At 43.4% G+C, this 15,404-nt stretch overlaps 1 protein-coding gene across 1 annotated transcript in view; it reads left to right on the forward strand.

Annotated features, from left to right (window-relative positions):
• The first annotated feature begins 2,874 nt into the window (after positions 1 to 2,874).
• The window catches only part of frs2a (fibroblast growth factor receptor substrate 2a), a 113,351-nt gene continuing 100,821 nt past the window's right edge, over positions 2,875 to 15,404 (forward strand). The window contains exon 1 of the mRNA XM_072485085.1: positions 2,875 to 2,972. The gene's annotated coding sequence lies outside the window, so the exon portion shown is untranslated. The remainder of the gene's footprint in view (positions 2,973 to 15,404) is intronic.

Raw genomic sequence — 15,404 nt, forward strand, 5'->3', positions numbered from 1 at the left:
TAGGACATGATGAATGTGTAACAATACTTGAGAGGAATAAGTAGCTTTTTGAATCTTTAGTTCCCAAAGCTTTCAGTCACTGGGTTTTTCCCTGTATCAGGTGTGGGTCTGTTGTACCCGAACTGATAAAGATTGATATCAGTGATTAGTCACCAGAAAGGTAGAAGATGAATTGACCAGCTTGTCCCTGGTTTTCACCTCGAGCTCTTCAACTAAAAAAAACACAGTAAGCTTTACCATAAAAAGCACAATTTCTAAGCATAAACCTATCAAATTTAGATATTTTGCATATTTCACTTTTGTCCAGAATTGCTGACAGTTATTTAAATAGTCACAATCGTCAGTATAATCTTCATCTACATGGCCTCTACCCACACTATTCCTCAGAATGCAATATTTCCTTCTCGTAATAACCCTTTTACAGATACTAAGATTTGAGACTTTTTTTTCCATTCATTCGTGAGATGTGAACATTGCTGGAAAGGGCAGCTCTTATGCCCATCCCTGTACAACTGAGTGGTGTGCTTGGGCCATTTGAGAGATAATAAGAATCAATATGTAGGCCAGACTGAGTAGGAATGGTAGATTTCCTTCCATAAAGGTCATTGGTATCCTAATGATATTCTAATTGAGCCAGATGGGTTTTCATGACAAACTGGCAGTTTTACAGCCACCATTCGCTAGTTTTTTTGTTTATTCCAGATTTATTTAAATTCTTCAGTTGCCAAAAAGAAAAGGAAAAACTTGTATTTATCTAGCTCCTTTCAGGCCTTCAGGACATCCCAAAGCACATAATAGCCAATGCAGAACTTTTGAAGTGTGGTCACTGTTGTAATGTAGAAAATCTGGGCAGCCAAAGTGATAAACCATCAAATAATATGTGGTTGGGATGTTCATTGAGGGATAAATATTGGCCAGGACACTGGAAGTAACTCCCCTGCTCTTTGAATTTAGTTAGAAGCCATCTAAATATACTTTCACTAAAACTAGATGAGATGTTTATGTGAAATCTATTACTAATCCCCTGATTTTCAAATTCTAACACTGATCACAAATTGACCTTTTTACTATTGATCGCTGAGTTTGAAAGACAGCCCAGATAGAGCAATATGGATTGTATGATTGAACCATGTTGATAAATATGCTACAAATGTAAATACAAACTGATTAGTGTGGCAATTATGTGCAAAAAAGATATTAAAATGTTAATTTTTCAATAATGAAGCTTTCTTTTAAGTTGCTGACCCTGAAGACGAGAGATACTCTGGAAGTAGCTTTGAAATTGCAGAGTGTAAAGAAGGGTCGACTATCAGATTTAAATCAAGTTATGTACTATTGTTATCGGTTTGATTTTAGTATAATTGAATCTTCACATTAAAGCAAACATTACTGTTTCAAACATGGATGATTTTGAAACAAATTTAGTTAATTTAACATGTTGAAGAGGTTTAATTTGCAGCATAGCATTTAATTTTGCCAATCATATTCAAATGGTTACATTAAAATCATGCAACATAATTAGTTACACAAAATCCTACTTTATCATGAAAAATATATTTTTATCTTCAATCTTCCTAACCCACCACCAAATCCCTTCAAGCCTCCACTTTTGTTTAAAATTGCAGTTCTAAGGTTAACCACTGGGAGGCCATCTAATAGTAGACACTTCCCTTTGGTTCTCCAGTATTTATATTTTGGATATTATTGGGATGCCAGAGGGGGTTGTTCCCTTTTGAACGTTGATCTTCGTGGGTCAGGTGAAAGCTGACTGAGAATTCAGTTGGAAAAGTACAATTTTCCGATATTCTCGCTGAGTGATTTGTACCTGTGACATCTTCAAAGCTTTGCTTTTTAAACATTGATGCATGTTCAGTGTGTTTTTTTTTCTTGATATGTTTGTACTTGCAAGAATGACAAAAGTCAGAAATTCGTGGGGTATCTTTGATGACATGCAGGCTAAGAATGAGAGGCAGAACAGGATATAAAAATGATAGTAAATAGAATGATGGAAAATGTACAAAACACGCTCCTAATATTAAAAATGAAGCTTGGTGATCTCTTCTATTTTCCCAGCATTGTGTGCCATCAAACCACTGAAATAAAAACAACGAGCGATCATTTCTGACACCAAATGTTCTCTCAGTTGAATATAGCACTGCCAGAGTCAAAGGAAAGTTCCCTTTACCCCAAATTCTGTACAATGAACTCCGAAGAGTAACATCTGCACAAACAGTCTTTACGAATCTTCCTCAGTGAGATTGCTGATTAATGCCAGATGATTGGTGGGTTTGGGGCTCGAGGTCATCTTTACTCAGAACTTGACAAGAGCTTGCAGAAATTATTTTTTGTGGGGCTCTTAAAGCTAAAAGGGAGATTTACATCCTCTCAGTTGGCTGATTGAAATCCAGGGTGCAAGGTATTTACTTTGCTGACAGTGGAGGTCCATCTAACTCATTTACTTTGGCTATCTTCTCTCAGTGAGCAGCAAACCACACGTGGTCCAAACTGCAACTAACTCTGAGCAAACACTCAAATAAATTGAAACCAGAGAACCTCCTTAAGCTCCACCCATCTGCACGATAACTGCTCTGGGCTGTTCCCATACCACACTTTTGATTAAATATTCCTCATTTATAATTGGATCTGAGGAAGTGAATGGGTTTTACAATTTTTCAGGGTTCACTGAATGCTTTGAAACTAAATCGAATTCCAAAAACGAAAACATCTCTCTGGGATGGCAAGAGTGCAGGTGTCCCATCTCCAGCCATCCTGCCCACACTGGACTGCGGTTCTCCCCCCTCACTTCACAAGGGGTTCACCTTCCCCCTTTCCTGGCCTCCCGCTCTCTGACCCGGAAGCTCTCCCCGGCGGTCCCGCCCACTCGGGCCTGCGCTCTTCTGGGAAGCGGCGTTGCGGGTTCGGATCCTGAGCCCGAGCTGTCAGGGACTGGCCGGAGCCGGAGCAGCAACAATGTGAGTACCGGGCGGAGGCAGCGGAATAGTGCGCCTGTAAATAACAAAGACCGGAATCCGGTTCGGCTTCGGAGTTGAGAGAAAAAAAATAAGAGAGAGATAAACAGAGAGAGAGAAATGCAGAGAGCGAAATGCAGAGAGGGATATACAGAGAGCGAGAGGGAAATACACAGAGCGAGAGGGACACACAGAGAGCGAGAGGGACATACACACAGCGAGAGGGACACACACAGCGAGAGGGAAATACACAGAGCGAGAGGGACACACACAGCGAGAGGGAAATACACAGAGCGAGAGGGACACAGAGAGCGAGAGGGACACACAGAGCGAGAGGGACACACAGAGCGAGAGGGACATACACAGCGAGAGGGACATACACAGAGAGCGAGAGGGAAATACACAGAGAGCGAGAGGGAAATACACAGAGAGCGAGAGGGAAATACACAGAGAGCGAGAGGGAAATACACAGAAATACACAGAGAGCGAGAGGGAAATACACAGAAATACACAGAGAGCGAGAGGGAAATACACAGAGAGCGAGAGGGAAATACACAGAAATACACAGAGAGCGAGAGGGAAATACACAGAAATACACAGAGAGCGAGAGGGAAATACACAGAAATACACAGAGAGCGAGAGGGAAATACACAGAGAGGGAGAGGGAAATACACAGAGCCGGGGGGAAAAACAGAGAGCGAGAGGGAAAAACAGAGACCGAAGGGGACATACAGAGAGCGAGAGGGAAATACAGGGAGCGAGAAATGCAGAGAGACATCGAGAGAGAGGGGAAGAAATACAGAGAGAGCGGGAGAGAAATGCGGCTAGGGAAACGCGGCGAGCGAGAGGTGGTGAGTTCTTCCCTCGCTGCGATCATGCTAAATTCTTTTTCTTGTGCAATACAAGGTTAGCATTTGTGAAATAGTACTTCCATGTTTATATTGGAGCCCATGGCTAAGTGTTGACGGAGTGAATGGATGAGGCTGGTCACGTGGGCTTTTTGTTTATAAAACTGATGGATGTAACTCTGAAACCACCATTTTGAGGATGAAAAAAAAGAATCTAGCAAGGTGTAGCAGGCAGAGGAAAACAAATCAAAAGTTTGTATCAGAATTGGCAATTTCAGATCCAGGCCTGTGTCTTTGCTCTGAGCCTGACTTGGATTCCAGAGAATGCATTTTATTTAAATGGGTCATTTTGTGTGGGAAATTATGTCTTTCTTTGAAGACACATCGGCTAGCTGTCGATTGTTCTTTATGGAAGGGCGTCTGATTTTCACCAATCATCATGTTTTGGGGAAAAATGCAGAACAATGAGAGTTAGTCTAAGATCTCCTGTTGGCACACTGTTAAAGAGACAAACCAGAGCTTTTGTGTGACATGTTTGGAAACGTTACTTTGTTAGTATAACTTTCTTACTCAAATTGTACAAAGTTGCGCCACAGTAGCTCTGTCAATAATTAACGGTGTATCTTGAGAGCGTGACCATAATAAACACTGGCTTCATCTCTGGAGTTGTATTTAACATAATCAGTTGCATGTTACTAGATACAAGCTTCATCACTGCAGCAGTTTACATGGGTTTTTGCCTTGGCTTAGAGGGTGACTTGAATTTAATATGCGACACCTTGAATTGTCCAGTACAGACTTTCTTTTAAAAAACAAATGTTTTCTTCAAGATCTTTAAAGACCTGAGTTAAATTGAGCATGCATGTATTTATGTTCCTCAGATTCCACTGTCTTTTATTCTGTCATTTTTGAAGATTAGAGATTGTATAGTTGTGTTTTGAACTTTTACCTCCCAGGTAGACATTTTCTCAAGAAATTAGTCATAATTTGAAACCGTGAAACTTTTTAATGTATGCATTTTAAAAATCATAATATTTAAAAACAGGGTAAAATAAATTCTCAATTGCGTACTACACTTTGCTACATATAGTTCAGTTGTGTTAACAGATTTTAAAAATGTGGTTATTTTGTTGCTTGGGATTGGTTTTCTTAGAGTGTGGATATCTCTGACCTGCGATCGGCTGATATTTCAATTGTGTGCTGAATACCTTATATTTGTAGTAATAGTTTCTTGGCAGAATGCTTGTAAAAAGAATAGTCAGGAAGTGATTGCCCACTTGCGCATGATGGCACCTGTCAATGTTACTGCTAAGCGCAGAAATTTACTGCAAGCTGTGCACATCAACTGATAATGGATGTTTGTTTTTCAGAATGGAAACACAAGATAGTGAGTATTTTCACTATATCAAGGTTTCGCTGTCCAATTGCATTCTGCTACATATTGCCACCTTGCACAGGTTGGCTGAATGTAGCTGGCCTATAACTGCATGACATAACTCGTGGTTCTTTGCACTTCAGAGTATTTGCAATGCTGTACAGCAATATATTCCTCATGCTGTCACAAAATGATTTGTCAGCAACTTCCGTGAAATGATATAACTTGGCCGCATCAAATGCTAAATGTCAGGAAAATGGAGATGGTCAAAACTGCAGCTCACCATTGCCTGCTCTTGGGCAGCATTTAATTTCTTTCCTCCAGTTCCTTTCTTTTGAGAAAACGTTGACTTCTGCTGGGTTTACTGTCCCGAGGGTGCTGGAAGTATCCTCCCAGAGCAGCCAAGTGACCCTTCCTTCTAATGTTTGAACCTGCGTATGAGGGAGGGAGCTGAGTTGGTGCAGTTAGGCCGCATGTGTTCACTTTTGCCTCTACAACAAGTTGCATTTAAATAGCATCCTTAATGTAGTAAACTGTCTGAACCAAAAAGGAGACATTAGAACAAGTGAAAATATAGCTGTTTTTTGTAGATCTTATGGAGCATCTTAAAGGGGAGAGGGCGAGATGGTGAGACAGAGGTTTAGGGAGGGAAGTCCAGAGATTATGCCTGAAGACGCGAATCGGGAAGAATAACTCCTCCGCTGTCTGATGAGCATAAATTTCCTCCAGTTAAATATTGGGAAGACATTATTTTTGGACCGTGCTGCAAACTCCATTTTATTAATATCTCCTTATGTAGCTATGTATCATACTTTATTTCACAATGTTTCTGTGAGGCACCTTGCGACATTTTGTTAAATTAAAGATGCTGCATAAATGCAAGTTGTTGTAGCATCTTTGGCAGACCAGTGATTTTTTAAAATGAGGTCTGGCTTACCCCCACAACCAAAAAGATGTGCAGGGAGGTGAATTGGCCACACTAAATTGCCCCTTAATTGTGAATGAAGAATTGGGTACTCTAAATTTTAAAAAGAAATGTGGCCTGAAGTGGGTGCAGTCAACTCCCGTCATTTGTAAACCCCTCGATCGCAAATTTGTTTATCCATGCAAATCTGTTTTGTGTATCCAATTGTGGTTTGCACACCCAAAAGTTGACTCATCCACGATTTAGCATATATGAAATGAAATGAAAATCGCTTATTGTCACAAGTAGGCTTCAAATGAAGTTACTGTGAAAAGCCCCGAGTCGCCACATTCCGGCGCCCGTTCGGGGAGGCTGGTATGGGAATATACCAGTGCAGGAGACATTACAATAAGTTGCTTAACTTCAACTACACGCAAGGATTGCACCAATGCACTCACTTTACTGGACATGTTAAGAATTACCAGAAGGAAAGTTAAACCCTCACAGTTCCCACCTGGAAAGTACAGGCGACATATCTGTGCATGCGCAAGATAATTTTTTTGTGATTTCCCCCGTTGCAGGAACAGAGCCCCTGTGAACAATGGGAGTTGACTGTGTTTTCCCATTGGACTTTCTGTGCCAGCCAACTGCAGCAACAACTTGCATTTACTTGGCACCTTTAACATGCTAAAATAACTCACAGGCGTATTATCCAAAAATAATTGACACCAAGCCAAGGAAGATATTAGGACTGCAGAACAAAAGCTTGGTCAGAAAGACAAGTCTTAAAGGAGGCTCAAGAGATAGATAGGTGGGGATGACAAATATAGTTAAGGGTGACAAAAACCATTCAACCTAACTCAATTCCTTAAATGGTAATACATTATGGAGATCTGCATAAATCCCAGTCACTAACAAAAGGTGTGCGTGAGCATTCCCGGTGACTGGGTGTTTGATTTTTTTTCCCCCTTTTCTGTGTAGTCTTGAAATGCTGCCTCAATTAAGATGTGGAGATGCCGGCGTTGGACTGGGGTGAGCACAGTACGAAGTCTTACAACACCAGGTTAAAGTCCAACAGGTTTGTTTCGATGTCACTAGCTTTCGGAGCGCTGCTCCTTCCTCAGGTGAATGAAGAGGTCTGTTCCAGAAACACATATATAGACAAATTCAAAGATGCCAAACAATGCTAGGAATGCGAGCATTAGCAGGTGATTAAATCTTTACAGATCCAGAGATGGGGTAACCCCAGGTTAAAGAGGTGTGAATTGTCTCAAGCCAGGACAGTTGGTAGGATTTCGCAGGCCAGATGGTGGGGGGTGAATGTAATGTGACATGAATCCCAGGTCCCGGTTGAGGCCGCACTCGTGTGCGGAACTTGGCTATAAGTTTCTGCTCGGCGATTCTGCGTTGTCGCGGGTCCTGAAGGCCGCCTTGGAGAAGGCTTACCTAGAGATCAGAGGCTGAATGACCTTGACTGCTGAAGTGTTCCCCGACTGGAAGGGAACATTCCTGCCTGGTGATTGTTGCGCGATGTCCGTTCATTCGTTGTCGCAGCGTCTGCATGGTCTCGCCAATGTACCACGCTTCGGGACATCCTTTCCTGCAGAGTATGAGGTAGACAACGTTGGCCGAGTCGCACGAGTATGTACCGCGTACCTGGTGGATGGTGTTCTCACGTGTAATAGTGGTATCCATGTCGATGATCTGGCACGTCTTGCAGAGATTGCCATGGCAGGGTTGTGTGGTGTCGTGGTCACTGTTCTGAAGACTGGGTAGTTTGCTGCAAACAATGGTTTGTTTGAGGTTGCGCGGTTGTTTGAAGGCAAGTAGTGGGGGTGTGGGGATGACCTTGGCAAGATGTTCATCGTCATCAATGACGTGTTGAAGGCTGTGAAGAAGATGACGTAGTTTCTCCGCTCCGGGGAAGTACTGGACGACGAAGGGTATTCTGTCGGTTGTGTCCCATGTTTGTCTTCTGAGGAGGTCGGTCCGGTTTTTCGCTGTGGCGCGTTGGAACTGTCGATCGATGAGTCGAGTGCCATATCCCATTCGTACGAGGGCATCTTTCAACGTCTGTTAAGCTCCTCCTCGTCTGAGCAGATCCTGTGTATAAGGAGCGCTTGCCCATAGGGGATGGCTTCTTTAATGTGTTTAGGGTGGAAGCTGGAGAAGTGGAGCATCATGAGGTTATCCGTGGGTTTGCGGTAAAGCGAAGTGCTGAGGTGACCGTCCTTGATGGAGACGAGTGTGTCCAAGAATGCAACTGATTTTGGAGAGTAGTCCATGGTGAGTCTGATGGTTGGAATGAACTTATTAATGTTATTGTGTAGTCGTTTCAGTGATTCTTCGCCGTGGGTCCAAAGGAAAAAAATGTCATCGATGTATCTGGTGTATAACATCGGTTGAAGGTCCTGTGTGGTGAGTAGGTCCTGTTCAAACTTGTGCATGAAGATGTTGGCGTATTGGGGTGCGAATTTGGTCCCCATGGCTGTTCCGTGCGTCTGAATGAAGAACTTGTTGTCGAAGGTGAAGACGTTGTGATCCAGAATGAAGCGGATGAGTTGCAGAATTGCATCTGGAGATTGGCAGTTGTCGGTGTTGAGTACTGAGGCTGTTGCAGCAATGCCGCCGTCATGGGGGATGCTGGTGTAGAGTGCCGAGACGTCCATTGTGACGAGGAATGTTCCTGGTTCAACTGGTCCATGGGTGCTGAGTATCTGTAGGATGTCCGTCGTGTCGCGACAGAAGCTGGGTGTACCTTGTACGATGGGTTTCAAGATGCCCTCGATGTTGCCAGAGAGGCTCTCACACAGGGTCCCATTGCCTGAAACGATAGGGCGGCCTGGTGTGTTGGCCTTATGTATTTTTGGGAGGCAGTAGAGATCATCAATGCGGGGAGTACATGGGATGAGAGCACGTAGGGTGCTCTGAAGATCTGGATCCAAGGTCTTGATCAGTCTGTTAAGTTGGCGGATGTGTTCCTTGGTCGGATCTGCGGGTAACTGTCTGTAGTGTTCTTGGTTGTTCAGTTGTCGGTATGCTTCTTTGCAGTAGTCCGTTCTGTTCAGTACGACAGTGGCCCCCCTTTGTCTGCTGGTTTGATGACGATGCTGTGGTTGGTCTTGAGAGCGCGGATGGCATTGCGTTGTGCTTAGGTGACGTTCGGGGTTGTCTTGTGAATGCGACTGATGAATCTGGCATTGACGCGACTCCTGACGGCTTGAACATACATGTCGAGTCTAAGGCAGCGGCCTTCCGGAGGGGTCCAATTCGACTCTTTCCTCTTCAGTTGCCGCACCGCAGATCTCTCGGTCTGCTGTTCCGGTTCATTGGTAGTCTGCTTGGGTTCGCTGTTGGCCTCTTGGGGTCTGTGGAAGAATTCCCGGAGCCTCATTCGCCTGATGAATTCCTCCGTGTCTGCCGCGAGACTGATGGGGTCCATTTTGGTGGTGGTGCAGAAATTAAGCCCTCTGCTGAGGACTTCGATTTCGTCTGGTTGAAGGGTGTAGTCTGACAAGTTGACAATAGATTTCCCTGTATTGTTTTCTACTGTGACACCGGGGGTGGCTTGGTTGCTGCCGGTGGTGATGCCAAGTTTCTCAAGCTTTCTGTTCTTGGTATGCATATAGGTGGCATAGTATTGTTGTCTCATCTGTTTGGCGGTGTTCCGCAGCTGGTCTGCTGCATCCTGAGCGCAAGTTGAGAATATGGCCTCTATCTTGGTTTCCAGGTTGCGTCGTCTGCTGTAGAGCTGGCGGACCAGGTGGTTGAGGAGTGTGAGAGAGGTGCGACGGCAGAGTCTCTCAGCGAAGTCTGTGTTGTAGGTCGACTTGAGTGGGTTTGTGATCTGTAGCCCTTTCGGGATCTTGTCTGCTTTCTTGCATCTTTGTAGAACTAAGGGGAACACTTAGTTCTTCCAGTCGGGGAACACTTCAGCAGTCAAGGGCATTCATTCATAGCCTCTGATCTCCGGGTAAGCGTTCTCCAAGGCGGCCTTCAGGACCCGCGACAACGCAGAATCGCCGAGCAGAAACTTATAGCCAAGTTCCGCACACATGAGTGCGGCCTCAACCGGGACCTGGGATTCATGTCACATTACATTCATCCCCCACCATCTGGCCTGCGAAATCCTACCAACTGTCCTGGCTTGAGACAATTCACACCTCTTTAACCTGGGGTTACCCCATCTCTGGATCTGTAAAGATTTAATCACCTGCTAATGCTCGCATTCCTAGCATTGTTTGGCATCTTTGAATTTGTCTATATATGTGTTTCTGGAACAGACCTCTTCATTCACCTGAGGAAGGAGCAGCGCTCCGAAAGCTAGTGGCCTCAATTAAGGTTAGGGCTTTGCATCGCCATATGACATAACGTATTTCATAACGAGGTCTATGTTATCTGTAGGCTAGTGGATGCTGAGGAATGAATACAAAAACTGTAATCTAATTAAGGAATTCCGATAATAAACTGAGTGGATGTTTGGGTTTATAAGGCCCTGTCTTCTCAACCTTGCCTTTTGCTGAGGTGTGGTGATCCCCAGGTTAAATCACTACCAGTCAGCTCTCCCCTCAAAGTGGAAAGCAGCTTGTGGTTATCTGGGACACACATCTATCTATTTATAGTGTAATTTGTAATTCGTCTTGGGGTTCAATCTTTTTTTCTCCATTTTCTTGTAATAGTTGTCAGTGATTATCTAAACCGTCTTTGTGCTGCTCGCACTAAAAGATTAAAAACTGCATGCTCTGCAATTCCTAAATATAAGACAGTTGATAAATGATATGTACACATTTTAAAAACTAATCAACTTCTATTCCATGACATTTGTGTTGATTTATAAGTAATCTTTCATTCTGCCCACACACTGGCTTTCCAACTCATTGTGGTAGCACTCTCACCTCTGAGACAGAAGGTTGTGGGTTCAAGCCCCAGTCTAATGATCTGAGCACATATTCCACTCCTGTGCAGTATTAAGAGAGTGCTAATGGGCTATGGGAGTACTGCACCATCTGCAGTGCTGCATTTAGGAGGAAATTGTCTGCCCTTGCAGGTGAAAATGCGAGGTTCGGTAGCACTATTAAAGAAGAGGAGGAAAGTTCTACTGAGTTTCGTGGTGTGATAAGAGCCATTCAAAAGCCAATTTTCTTTTTGCCTTCGCTAACTTTATTTTCCCTCTGAGTCATGGAATGGTTAGCGCACAGGAGGCCATTCGGCCTGTCACATCTATGTCAGCTCTCTGCAACAGCAACTCGCCTTGTTCCACGCCTCCATCTTTTCCCCTTAGCTCTGCAAATGTTTCTCTTCCAATAATTATCCAATTATCTTTTGAAGCCCTCGATTGAATCTGTCCGATACTCAGGCAATGCATTCCAGATTCTAACTGCTCGCTTGTGAAACATTTTTTCGTCCTCTTCTTTTGCCAGTCACCTTAAATCTGTGCCCTCTGGTTCGCGATCCTCCTGACAACTGGAACAGTTTCTCCTTATCTACTCTGTCCAGACACCCCTTGATTTTGAACAACTCTAACATATCTCAGTGTATCCACATAACTGAAGTTCCTCAACTCTGGAACCATTCTCAAGTCTTTTCTGCACCCTTTCTCGTGCATTCACATCCATCCTAAAACATGGTGCCCAGAATTGGACATAATACTCCAATACGAGGCTGAGCCTGTGTTTTATTCAGGTGTATCATAACTTTGTAAATCCCAACATCACCTGTGCGTTATTAACCACTTTCTCAACCCCCCCTGCTTCCTTCAATGATTTGTGCGCACCCCAGGTCCCTCTGCTCCTGCACCCCTTTTAGTTTATATTGTCTCTCAACAAAAGCTGATAACCTCCTTCAACTGATCTCATCTGAGGTCATAGTCAAAGTGCTGCATTTTGCCTCAGTTCCCTTCGTCTATGGTGGGGATTTCCTGTTACTGATCACCATCGAGTGTCACCTGAAGGAGAATGCATGTAGGTTGAGAAGGTGGTTGGGTTTGCCTTTCCAAAGTCCAATATCCTGCTCTGTTCCCAGCAGGATATAGGTGAGCTGCAAAGCGTCTGCTGTCCTTGGCCAATCCATTGACCACCAGCCACCAATCAAAACAAATCCCTCCAATCTCTTGACTGTCGTAAAGTCTGGGCTCTTCGGCCCAAAATACAAAACTTTATAATACCGTGTACTATTTTGACACTTGGAGTTAATGTCTCCATTAACGATCCATGGACCAAAAACGATAAAGACAAAAGAAATAGGAACTAAGGAAATCACCAGGAAGGGCTCTTGCATAGCATTTCTTCAGTCTATTAAAGGACTGGATGGTACCCAATTACAATGTCGAGGTTTAACCTCTGGGACCTGATTTCACCACCTGCCTTGTTAGCTGTAAGACAACTTCCCACATTTCACCACGTTTTGACAAATTGATTGTTTCATGTGAATGGCTGTTGTGAGAATGGAAATGTATTACCGGTGCAATGAAAAATATTCTTCAGAAGGTAGAATGCAACGTGATGGGTTGTGTTGGGAAAATTCTGCCCTAAATCTAGCCCGTGCTCCAACTGGCTGAGGAGTACTGACACGTGGTTCAAAATTGTATACTGTTCCAATTCCCCAGTAACAGCCTTCTTGAGAAAGACAGTGGAGGAATATGCATCAACTGAGATTTCACGTGTGTAGCTTATAAAACTTGCTCTAGGGAAATAGCAGGAGAATGGAACTACTTGATTGGATAAATGACCACCTCCTTTGCTGTGAAAGATGGTGTAATTCAGAGTGAGGATGTCCGAGGCGTCTGCGCAGGTTGCCAATCTCGAAACTCGGTTATGGAATAATGGGGATTTATGGTGGGATGTGACTGCTAATGTATTGGGTGATGGCAGTATTTACACTAAAAGGAGATTAATTTGTGATGTATTTAAAATGTTCACAAAATTTGTTCGATGCATCTGCAAGCAAGAATGTATTGATAAAAATGTCAGATGCCTTTTGTCAAAACTATGTGGTAGTTCTGTGTTAAAATACTCATGATTTTGCTCATTGAAACAAAACATGTCATTTTCTTCTCCCCTTTATTCTCAAAGCACTGACTTTTGCTTGACTATCATTCCATGTATAAAACAAGTACTACATCTAGCACATTACTCTCTGTTACACTTAAAGTGGAACACTTGACTTTCTCTCTTCAAAGGAATTCTCCAGGAATACAAAATACAACAGTCGGTCTGCCTGCAATCTCTTAATTGGCATCTGTATGAATTCACCCAGTGTTTACTTAACAGCAGTCTCTTAATTGACCAGTGTAAGAACCCAGTGTTTACCTACCAGCAATTAGATTTTATCATCTTGGAAAGGCTTACCTCTTATTTTTGCAGATAAATATTACGTTCTGTTTTACATGGCACCATATTCCTATCCTAAGACAGTGTGTCCTCTATCTGCCTGGGAGCTGTGCCATTACACTTCAGCATCACACTGCCAAAAAACATGAAAAAAGGCATATCGTCATATACAATAAATGTTTTAAAACTCCCCCAATGAGAAATGGCACTGGTTTCACTATGTCTACAAACTGAGCAATCATATCTGTCGAAAATATTCTCTGGGCAGGAGATTCATACCTGGTAACACAATGTATTATTTTGTTGCTAAGGAGGGACTGTGGTCCATTAAAGTCGCACCGTTTGATAAGTAAATAGATTCAATAATATCAACAATTCCAGCAATGCATATATAATAATGCCCTTAACATATGGAAACATCCCAAAGTGCTTCACAGCAACGTACTCAACAACGCAAGTGGGTTGTGACTGTCCACTTAAGGCTGCAGGTCTGACAGACCCTTTTCTTTAGCCAAAGATGTTTTTGATCTAAATGTGGGAATTTGGTAGGGCTGATACCGACCGCGAGGATGTTTGCACTTGTGGGAGAGGCGAGAACCAGGGGACAAAGTTCAAGAATGAGAGGTCTACCATTAAAGACGGTTATGAGGGGCGGTGCGGTGGCTCAGTGGTTAGCACTGCCACCTCACAGTGCTGAGGACCGGGTTTGATCCCGGCCCTGGGTCACTGTCCATGTGGAGTTGGCACATTCTCCCCGTGTTTACATGGATCTCACCCCCACAACCCAAAGATGTGCAAGGGAGGTGGATTGGCCATGCTAAAATACCCCTTAATTGGGAAAAAAAGAATTGGCACTTTAAAATTTTAAAAATAAAAAGTAGACGGTTATGAGGAGGAATGTTTTCTCTCAAAGAGTCATTAGCATGTCCAATTCTCTTCCCCAGAAAGCAATGAAGGCTGGGTCATTGAATTTATTCAAGGCAGCATTCAACAGATTTTTAACAGACAAGGAAGTTGAGGGTTAATTGGGGTGGGTGGGGGGGGATTGAGTTGAGGGCGCGGGGGGGTGTTGGGGGCGAGGGGGGTATTAGTGGGGGGGGGGTTGTGACAAAGTGGAGTTGAGACCATATCCAGATCAGACATGACCTTATTGAATGCTGGAGCAGACTCAAAGGACAGAATGAGCTTCTCCTGCTCCTATGTTCTTGTGTCCTATGTTTTGTATATGACTCCAATGAAAAGGGAAACAGCCAGGGTGTGAACAAGTGGCAGATTCACTAGAATTTTGTGCCCGACAAAGCTGAGTTATACCCCCATGGTGGGTAATCTATTGTTTATATTTGAAACAAACTATCTGTTTATACTGGCCCAGAGGATGAGCCAGGCATCAATCGTTCGCGCAGGGCGAGTGTCATCTGGGAATTAAAGAGGTAAAAGAAAACTGATATAGTAACGCAATAATGTAAGTAGCTTTTCATCAGGAGAAATATTTTGGGGCACTTATCTCAGAAAATGTAACTTTCCTGTGAATTATGTAAGTTATGATTGCCAGAAAGACTGGCTGTTCATAGAGTTTGCAGTTTGCCAGCCCTGCCCACCCCCCACTCGCGCGCTCACTCCAAAATGCTAAAGTGTCCTGAGAATTTTTGCCAATGGAAAGCAAAAGTAAATGTTATTAAAAACAGTCTTATGTTTATTTACTGTTCCAGATAGAGATCGAGACATAGGGAGCGGAATTCTTTATTTTAAAAAAAAAAATGTTTTTATTGGGTTTTCACATCTTCTATTTCACAATTCATAAGTTACATGTTAGAAAATCGCACAAAAAAGGAAAATAAAAAAGACAAATCGAAATCAGCACATATATTTACAGGAAATTGTCTTCCTTCCTGCTGCAGCCGTGCCCCCCCCTTTAGTAGGCTTACATCTGTTCGAATCCCCAGTGTGGCCAGCCCCCCCCCCCCCTCTTTCCCCCCCCCC

The sequence above is a fragment of the Scyliorhinus torazame genome, chromosome 19, assembly GCF_047496885.1.
Source record: "Scyliorhinus torazame isolate Kashiwa2021f chromosome 19, sScyTor2.1, whole genome shotgun sequence".
In the NCBI taxonomy this organism is placed as follows: domain Eukaryota; kingdom Metazoa; phylum Chordata; class Chondrichthyes; order Carcharhiniformes; family Scyliorhinidae; genus Scyliorhinus; species Scyliorhinus torazame.